A 9,522-nucleotide genomic window follows, 5' to 3' on the forward strand; every position below is an offset into this window, starting at 1 on the left:
AACCATCATCATATAATTAGTTATTTATCTGATTTTCCTTTTTTTTTCTCTCTCTGCAGCAATATGTGAAATTGAAGAGGCATATGAGGGACGTGCATAAAATGACGGGAAGGGACCTCGAGATAAAATACAGCGAGGCGAGAACGTCGCAACACACCTCTGTCGCCGCCGGCCTCCGTCTGAGCAATTGTAACATTTGCGGCAAGGGCGTGCGGCACATGAAGTGCCACCTGCAGAACATGCACGGACTAGAGCCGGGCAGCGACGCGTACCGATCGGCGCTGGGCACGAACGCCGAGCGTCTCCGCGCCCCGTCCGCGGCCCGGCGGCAAGCGAACCGGGCGAGGAGAGAGGGCCTGGCCAAGATTCCGCTGTCGGTGCAGGCGTGGATCGGTCACGAATCGCGGGGAGGACTGACCGTGGACGAGCGAGGCATGCTGCGCAACATGCGACTGGTGATCGAGATCCTGGCGCGGCATTCGCTGACCGTCATGGACCTGATCGAGCACCGGACGGTCAAGCGATCTTACGAGCTGTTGTACGCCGCGCTGGAGCGGGAGCGGCGCTACAAGCACATGAGCATCAACGTCATCCTGGGACATCTCAAGCGTTTCCTCGAATGGGCGTGTGCCGAGGTCAACCATCCCCTGTGCGAGCTGACCAAGCGCGAACACGCCTTCTATTCCAGATTGTGCCGCAAGAGGGGCGACCTGGAGAACATGAATAGAAAGGTGGCCGAGTACGTGCCCACGATCGGCGAGATGGGACCCCTGATCCGCTGTGCGAAGCATCGGGATGTCGTGAACGGCCTGATCGAACGACCGCGAGCGACCCTGGCCGAATGCAGTATCGACCTGATCCACGCCGCGCTCGCCTGGCCCCTGATCATCAGGGCGGGAGCGAGAACGGGCGTCGTGCGAAACCTGCTCGTCAGCGAAGTGCTGGAGGCGATCGACACGTCCGACGGCGTCATCGTCAAAGTCAAGCAGCACAAGACATCGTCGCTGTACGGTCCCTACCAGATTGGACTAACCGCCACCGAGCACGGCATGCTGGTCAGCTTTATTCGGCACAGGGCATGGAAGTCGGACTACGTTTTCTCGACGAACCGCGGCACGCCCTTTTCCCTGGCCAACATTCAGCGTTTCATGCGGAAATTCTTCGAGCGGTACGACCTGCCCGACTTGCGTATAGCGAGCGTGAGAAAGTTTCTGACCACGCAGGTTCACAGCGCGGGCGACGATCGGATTCAGGAGGCGACCGCGTCGCTGCTCAAGCACAGCGTGAAGACCGCCAAACGCGACTACAAGGCCATGCAGCGCGATCGGCACGCTCTCGACACGGCCAATCACCTGTCGCGAATGTTGCGGGACCAGCTGAAAGAACGGGATGAAAACGACAACAATAACAATAATATCGAGACTATTAATAATAATATTAAAGTAAATTAGTATATGTATTCGTATAAATAAATATTAACTTGTATAAATAAATATTAATATGATATATAATATTTTATCTAGACGAAATTAAAGGTATATCATTAGCCATTAAAATGAATACCGATATTCACTCAATCGAACATGGTCTTAAGACAATATCAAATAAAATCACTGATATACATAAAGACTTAAATAATAAATATTATACTTTTGAGAAAATTTATATTGGAGGTATAATATCACGTATATGTGACATAAAGAAAGAATTTTTGTCAAATATAACTTTATCATATGAAACAAATAATTTACAAACTAGAAAATATATCTTTCCCGGAAAAAAATATGTCGATAAAGTTATAATATTAATACGTGAGTTAGATCCATATTTTGAAAATATATCAAGAAATTACTATAAATTTGAAAAACATCATAAGGATATGTATCATATTTTTGATATTATTCACAAGAAAACTAAAAACGAATCATCGCGTGGTAATATAAATAATATTAATAAAGAAATAAAAACAATCATTCGGCAATTCGAAAATTTCTATCAAGAGCTAAGGAGTCAAATAGTAACCCTGAATACAACTATGTTACTTCTACAGAATGAATTAAAGGATTTACTCATTATAATTTCACATTTTTCATATTGTCATAGTGAAGACTATAGAGATTCGATTCATAATGATAATTGGATGGAGAGGACTATATTTAAATATGATTAAATATTTTATATTTACTAGAAGCTATATGGAGAGAGAAAGTTGATACCCATTAGTAGATATAAAGTAAATATAAATATATATATATAAATATATATATAAGGTAAAAAAATAATACATTCTATAATATTCTAATAAAATAACAATATACAATATGGGAAGTATTGTAAGGTACGAAAAAACATTAAACAAATTATTTACAAGTTTTGATTCAGGTATCACAGATATTATGAAAAAATGCTCGATTAGAAACGAATATTTGGAAGAAATATGGCGTCTTCAGTTTCTATTAGATAATGTTTTAATACATAAAAAAGTAAACATAAATGAATTTGTAAAAATTATTGTGACATTTAACCAAAAACAATATTTTGATAATGATGATGAAACTAATAATAATTATTATAATGATAATGATGATACTTTCAATAGATTTATATTAAAAAGAATTTTTGATAATGATAATGACACGGATGATACTTTAAACGAAGATTTTACAATTTCAACAATCGATACTAAAGGAATATCAAAATTAAAGCAAACGCTTTTAAATATACACAAATCTATAACAACAGATACCACCGATATTGTGGATATCGTTCATAATAATAAATATACTTCCGATATAAAAAATGAATATATAAAAGATCAAAAAACTATTATTGATGAACAATTAGACATGTGGAATAAAGAGTTAAAGGTAAGTTATGCCATGGCGAGTGAATCTTTGGATTTTATTTTAAAAATAATAAGAGATATGGATAATAAAATTAATGAATTAGTGGAATCTGGTGTCGATGACCATATACAAAAGGAATGTTTTATGTTTCATCTTGACATTATAAAGTTTTCGGATTGGTGCAAAAGGAAAAACATAGAGCCTGACATTATTGAGGTTGATGAATGATATTGATAAACCAGACACCATTGCTATATTCATAATAATCCCATATCTGTATACTGTATAAGATGTTGATAATTTAGTGAGTTGTCAAAAACAACTATAAATATATTATATATAAATGGTTATATGTTTTATAGAAACATGTAGATTTATATAAATATATATATATATATTACAAAATGGGAATTTGGATGATCTTGTATTGGTTAATAGCAGGTTATATATTATATGTATATATATCCCATAATATAGATGAAAAATTAAAAACAATCCCCCATAATAGTATATTCTGTTATTTAGAACTGGATACGATAAATAGTATGAATGAATTATCTGATCAATCTAAATCTGCAGTTGTCACCAAAATAATTCCATATCTTTCGACGTTGACCACTATAAGGTTATTAAATAAATATATATACAAGTAAAATTATAAAGGTATATATATATTCAAAGAAAGAAAAAACCTTAGGATGCATAATATTGTACAAGGTATTATATCTTCTTCTAATATACAGGATAGTAAGGAGTTTATTTGTTCCGAAGCGGATATTATCATCATAATTTTGAATAAAAACTTTATTCTAAGTGATAAGAGAACAAGTATTACCAAACATAAAAAAAATATCGAAAAAACCTACATATCAACACTGTTATCAAAATTTGTACATAAAAAAAGCATCAATAAAGCCTTATCCAATTTGTCATATTATATACAAAATGAAACAAGAACTAAGAAAGAATATTTCATACTCATGAAAGATTCAAAGTGTATGGAGATTTATTCTCACAAGTCGTCGTTTATACACGACACCGGTCATGTTAATAAAATTAATTGTACATGTGAATGGAAAACGAAACCATCAAGCTTTCTTTTTCGTTCACCACCACCATCATATAAAAAATTTAAGTGTATAAAGTCACGTTATATTTTTCTTTTCACCAGTCAATATATTCCATCGATACTCCAACAATTTATTGATGACTCCGTGAAACTGTCTATAAGAATAATATATGTTACATCTGAAAAAGAAGCTACGAATATAAATCTTGGTCGGATAGTAGATCATCTTCCAAATAATTGTATAATTACAGTATTGATTCAACGTCTAAATAATAATGGTTAACCTCAACAAATAAATACTTTTGTTTAATAAAAAATCTGATAAATAGATAATAGAATTTCTTTTTATATCCCTTCAATAGATGATTATTTAAAATTATTCATAATTATTGTTTAGAGAATAATAGTTTATTTCATATAAACTAAAATTTATATTTGATTATCGTTAGTATCAATAAAGACACTTGTATTCTATGATAATAGAATTTCTTTTTATATCCCTTCATTAGATGATTATTTAAAATGATTCATAATTATTGTTTAGAGAATAATAGTTTATTTCATATAAACTAAAATTTATATTTGATTATCGTTAGTATCAATAAAGACACTTGTATTCTATGAACAAACCCAAACAAAAAAATGTCAGAGATATACGAATATGTTGGAGATATACCAAATCCATACGATCCTAATTTTTCTTTCCATTTAACTCAAAGGGATAAAAGTGAAACAGTGAATCCGATCGGTGGGTTTCTTCCAGGGGAGAATATTGTCAACGATTTTGCGTCCATAGATTGTCACAATACCTTAGTATATTGTAATGCTGATGTATCATCTAAAAATTACATTTCACAGTGTCAAGTATGTGATACCATTGGAGGAGGAATATGTCTAGAAGCATCTCATTTATCCAAATATAATACTTTGATGAGTAGCATCACAATTAATAATGATATTATTAATAATAATAATAATAATAATAACCATACAGAGGTTATCAATGCTGATAATGTCTTAAAAAATGATAAGACTATAAGCGCTAATGTGAATAATATAAAGGAAAAAATCGGTATATGTGTACCAAAAGGAAGAAAAAATGATGAATTGAACAATAAAATTAATCATTACACCACAGATATTGTAGTAGGGGTCATTGGTGATTATGATCATGTATATGATAATAATGGTTTACGCGTTGAGCAAACTGTTGTAACGAAAACGACCATGTGTAAAGATGATAGAATCGTTAGAAAAAATGTACAATTGGTCAGAGCAGATCCTTTGGCGGCGAGTTTTATGAACTGTAACGACATTGTTATATGTGGAGGCGAAGGCGTGGGTTATCCCATACACCCTCTGAAAAAAACTCTTGTGCAATCTGTGGACGATATCGACTTTGATATTGTCGGCGAAGCTGATCTCCTAAGTTGCGGATGCGCCGAAGGCTACACTATGATCAAAGATCCCGTGACTAATCTACCAACGTGTCAAAAGGGAGGAGGACAACGACAGGGACTTTCTTGTCCCGTGACCATAACCGACGGCGTCACCGGGACGGTACGATGTGTCTGTAATCCTGCAACTCAAGTCAGTTTATTCGAAGTGGTTGATTCCATTACAAAGGGAGGGTTATCTACAGACTATTCTATAGATATGGTTCAAAGTTTTTCCGTTTTTAAAGATGAAATATTAGAGGGTATGGATACTTGCATACCCAAACCAGGGGTGGACCCGAGAGTCTCTGCTTTTGGTTACAGTTTCGCGGCTCATGTATTTTATGATGATGTTGAGAACGATAATGGCTCATCATTCAGACTAGAAAACAATAATGGAGGTCATCTTATGACCGGAGGACTCGTTAGGCGAGGAGGGGTTACCAGTGGAGGTGACTGGATATCCATTATAGATAAAGAACGTACCCCTTCTTCACCTACTGCTGCTGCTAGTAATCAACATGAACAGAGAGCCTCCTACTCTATCGGAGGCGTTAGTCCGTTTTTAGGCACGGGAGGGATACCAGCACATGTTTGGGGTGGTGATCTATGGAACGATAATAATATTATAGTTGGTGGGTCTATACCAGATAGAGATCACGGTATCGTCCATCCCAACGGATCACTAAAAATGGTACCTCCATCAACCACAGGTATACCTGGTGTTGGAGTAACTTTAGAACATGCTGTAGGAATGATCGCTTCAGCGGGCCGATATTATCCCGGTGGTGTATACAAGAGAGGCGGTGACTTGTCAACAAGAAATTGTGATATTAACAGGGAATCGTGTTTTCTCGAAAAAGTTACAAACATGGACAGAGATAATCCTCTGACTCAAATGATGAGTACGAATGATCCTGGAGCGTGTGCAGCGGCTTTTATCGTACCCTTTTTTCACGACAAGTGTTATACTGATTATGAGAACGACCCAGCAGCGGCTCGCCTGCCCCGAGAGGCGCCCACGCAGCGACTGGGGGGTTTAACGGGACATTCCCATTCACGGCCCATGGCTTGGGCTATAGGCTATACACCCATTGAACGTCTCTTTAGATATTTTTGTTCAACCTCAAATAAAAGTTTACCCTTTCCCGATAAAATCATTTCTATGTTTCCTCATATGATTCAGAATAATTTTTCCGGAGATGACGACTGGCAGCACCTATTCGATAGCGACTTTTCTGAAACCCGCGTTGATTTATTAGGCGGCCTGTTCATTCAACCAACGACGATATGTGGTTCGGGAATGAGTTCCCTCAACACAAAATGGACGGAAGAGATGATTTCCGTTAATTTACCGTGTCTTGTGGATCACTATAAAATAGACGACGGCAGAGCACGCATTGTCGATGAGAGCGTTACGAACCAAGAAGTTAAAATGAACTATACGAGATACCCTACTGCCCAAAACCTCGTTGCCAACCAAACGGGCATGTATACGGGTTTTTCGTTGCCAGGAGGCAAAGAAAATAGTGTTTTTTCTAATCATCAAAATCGTCACCATAATGAGACGTACAACTTTATCGATACATCTGTATTTGGTGCAGAAAATGTCATATGGAATAATATAGGATTCACAACATTAGCCCTGCCCCAAGATATACCTGTTGCCACTTTACCCGAAGAATTGAGATTTTCCAAACGAAATGATTCATTTGGCTTGAGTAAAACATCTCTAGCCGATTTTAAAAACAAGTATGCCAAATTTGAGGACGAGTTGGTCGATTTCTCGTTGGCAGAAAAGGACAACATCTATAATCCTCCCGCCGTTTACGAAGATGTCGTTGATTTTCCCTCTAAATATATAAACGATTGGGTTCCGGGAAGACGCGATGGTCTAGTGCCGTCTTTAAATTTAGCAGAATCCTTTTTTAAAATGAGACCTTTCTGTTCGAGATATTTCTTTACCAATAAACCAGCAGTGTTATTTAACGACTGGGGAAGCAATCCGCATACATCGGGCGATCTCTTTCAAGGTATTGCGTCTGCTCCCTGTAGTAAATATGAACTAGGAGGTTATGCAGGATATCCGTCCTCAGGCTCTCTAAACCAGTATGTGACCCTATTGTCGCCTCGTTCTTTTGGACCAGGGAACGCCGCTCACGCTGACAATGATTTAGATGAAACGAGTCTTTTTCTAGCGGTTAAAGTGTTATTACAGTCAAATAAAGATATATATTCTTATCTAATGGATTATGCTGCTAAACAAAAATGCAAATGTCTAACAGATATATATTGTTCCGAAAAGGAGAACGAAAATAAGAAAGAAGTTGCCGCGGCACCGAGTAGAGGGAATAGATTTTCCCCATATTTGTTTTGTCGATCAACGCCCAGACATCACTTGCCCTTAATGTATGCTCTCCTGAGAATTCAGAATAGAGACCCGTCGGTTATTGACGCCCTTACCAAAAAGAGTCAATTTAACATTTTACAAAATTTAAAAACAGAGAATCATGCATTACCGGTAGCAGCTAATCGGTTCACAGCTACGAGAAACAATGCGGCCTTTACACATTTCTTTGCCAGAGAACCTATAGTACCCTACGACCGCACTATACCGTTATCGTCTTTAACGTTTCCACGACCATTAGACTATCATAGTGATGCTATTCTACAGAGAGACGATTGGGGATACAATGTCCTCCAAGGCGAGCCTCAACATTTAATGATAAAAGACGCGAATGGACAATTCATTCACGAGCGACTCATAGACTTTTACGAATCTTGCTGTAGAGTCTCCCCTAATATGATATGTTCCGATACATTCTCTGCATGGCACGAGGGCCCTAAAGGAATTGTGGCCATGTACGGGACACCTGTTATGGGTAATATTAAAATGTTTCACAGCGTTCACCCTACTGAAAAAACTCGACGAGAAACATCTCCGCTCCCCATGAGAATGATACACACGTACAGTATTAATACCCCGTATATGGGCGGTTTTGAATGTGGACAGACCCCCGCTGAAGGCATGTTAACGCGAGGAATAGAGGCATGGTATCATCCATTTACCAAATCACCACTGGGTGATGAGGTGACGACTACTCTCGAAGGAATCAGAGCGAGAACGCAAGAGCCCTTTGAGCGATTAGCTGTGAGAGGTTTTAGAGAAATACACCAATCCCTGCTGGCTAAATATTCCCTTTTGTCACATTATGGTATCGATGGTCTGATTAGCTTTACATATACTGACAAAGAATCTCGTAATCCAACATCTATGAACAATGGATCTGCTCGATATCCCTTTGCCTGCCAGAGCGACAGGGTCCCCTTTCCCTTAACGATGCAAATGACAATGCAAACGAGAGCATTACTTGACATGAATGTAAATAAGCAAATATCTAGTAATATAGAATTTGAAGAGAGGAACTATACAATACATTAATAATATCATAAGATGGCGAAACAAAACAAAAAGGGACAAGATGAACCGATAATATTATGTATAGAATGCGATCCTCCTATATTTAATAAGAAAGAAAGATTAAATGAAAATAATATAAAAGAACACATGTTACAATCTTCAATTTGTTGGGTGCCTCGAATTAGAAAAAGAAAGGTTTATATTTTATGTTTATGTTCCAGTGCTAATACTATAATCGAATTACAGAAAATTGCCCATACTGTTGATTTAATTTTATTATATATAAAACAAATATATAATCTAAAGTTACAAAAAAACTATCTCGTTTCTCCTACAGGATATAATCTATTACTCTATAAAAGTGGTAATGATAATAGTCATATTAATAATGATAATAAAATATCTGTTATGGATATATGGGTATCAACGGCTAGAAGTGAAACTATTCGATTTTTCGAAAAGCAAAATATAAATCAATATATACCAAACCTATATTTCAATGATAATAGTAAGGATATTAAAAAAATATTAAACAATTGTCTTTCTCAAGTTAAATATATATCTCGGTTATATTGAAAAGATGAAAAATATAAGCATAGTATGAGGATGTGTGGTAAGTTTTATATATATATATATATATATATATATATATATATATATATATATAATATATATAATATATACATATAATATAAGGTATATCTATCTTATTCATTAATCATGTAACTAAAATAATAATATTAATAATAA

Source organism: Penaeus chinensis, chromosome 38, assembly GCF_019202785.1.
Source record: "Penaeus chinensis breed Huanghai No. 1 chromosome 38, ASM1920278v2, whole genome shotgun sequence".
NCBI lineage: Eukaryota > Metazoa > Arthropoda > Malacostraca > Decapoda > Penaeidae > Penaeus > Penaeus chinensis.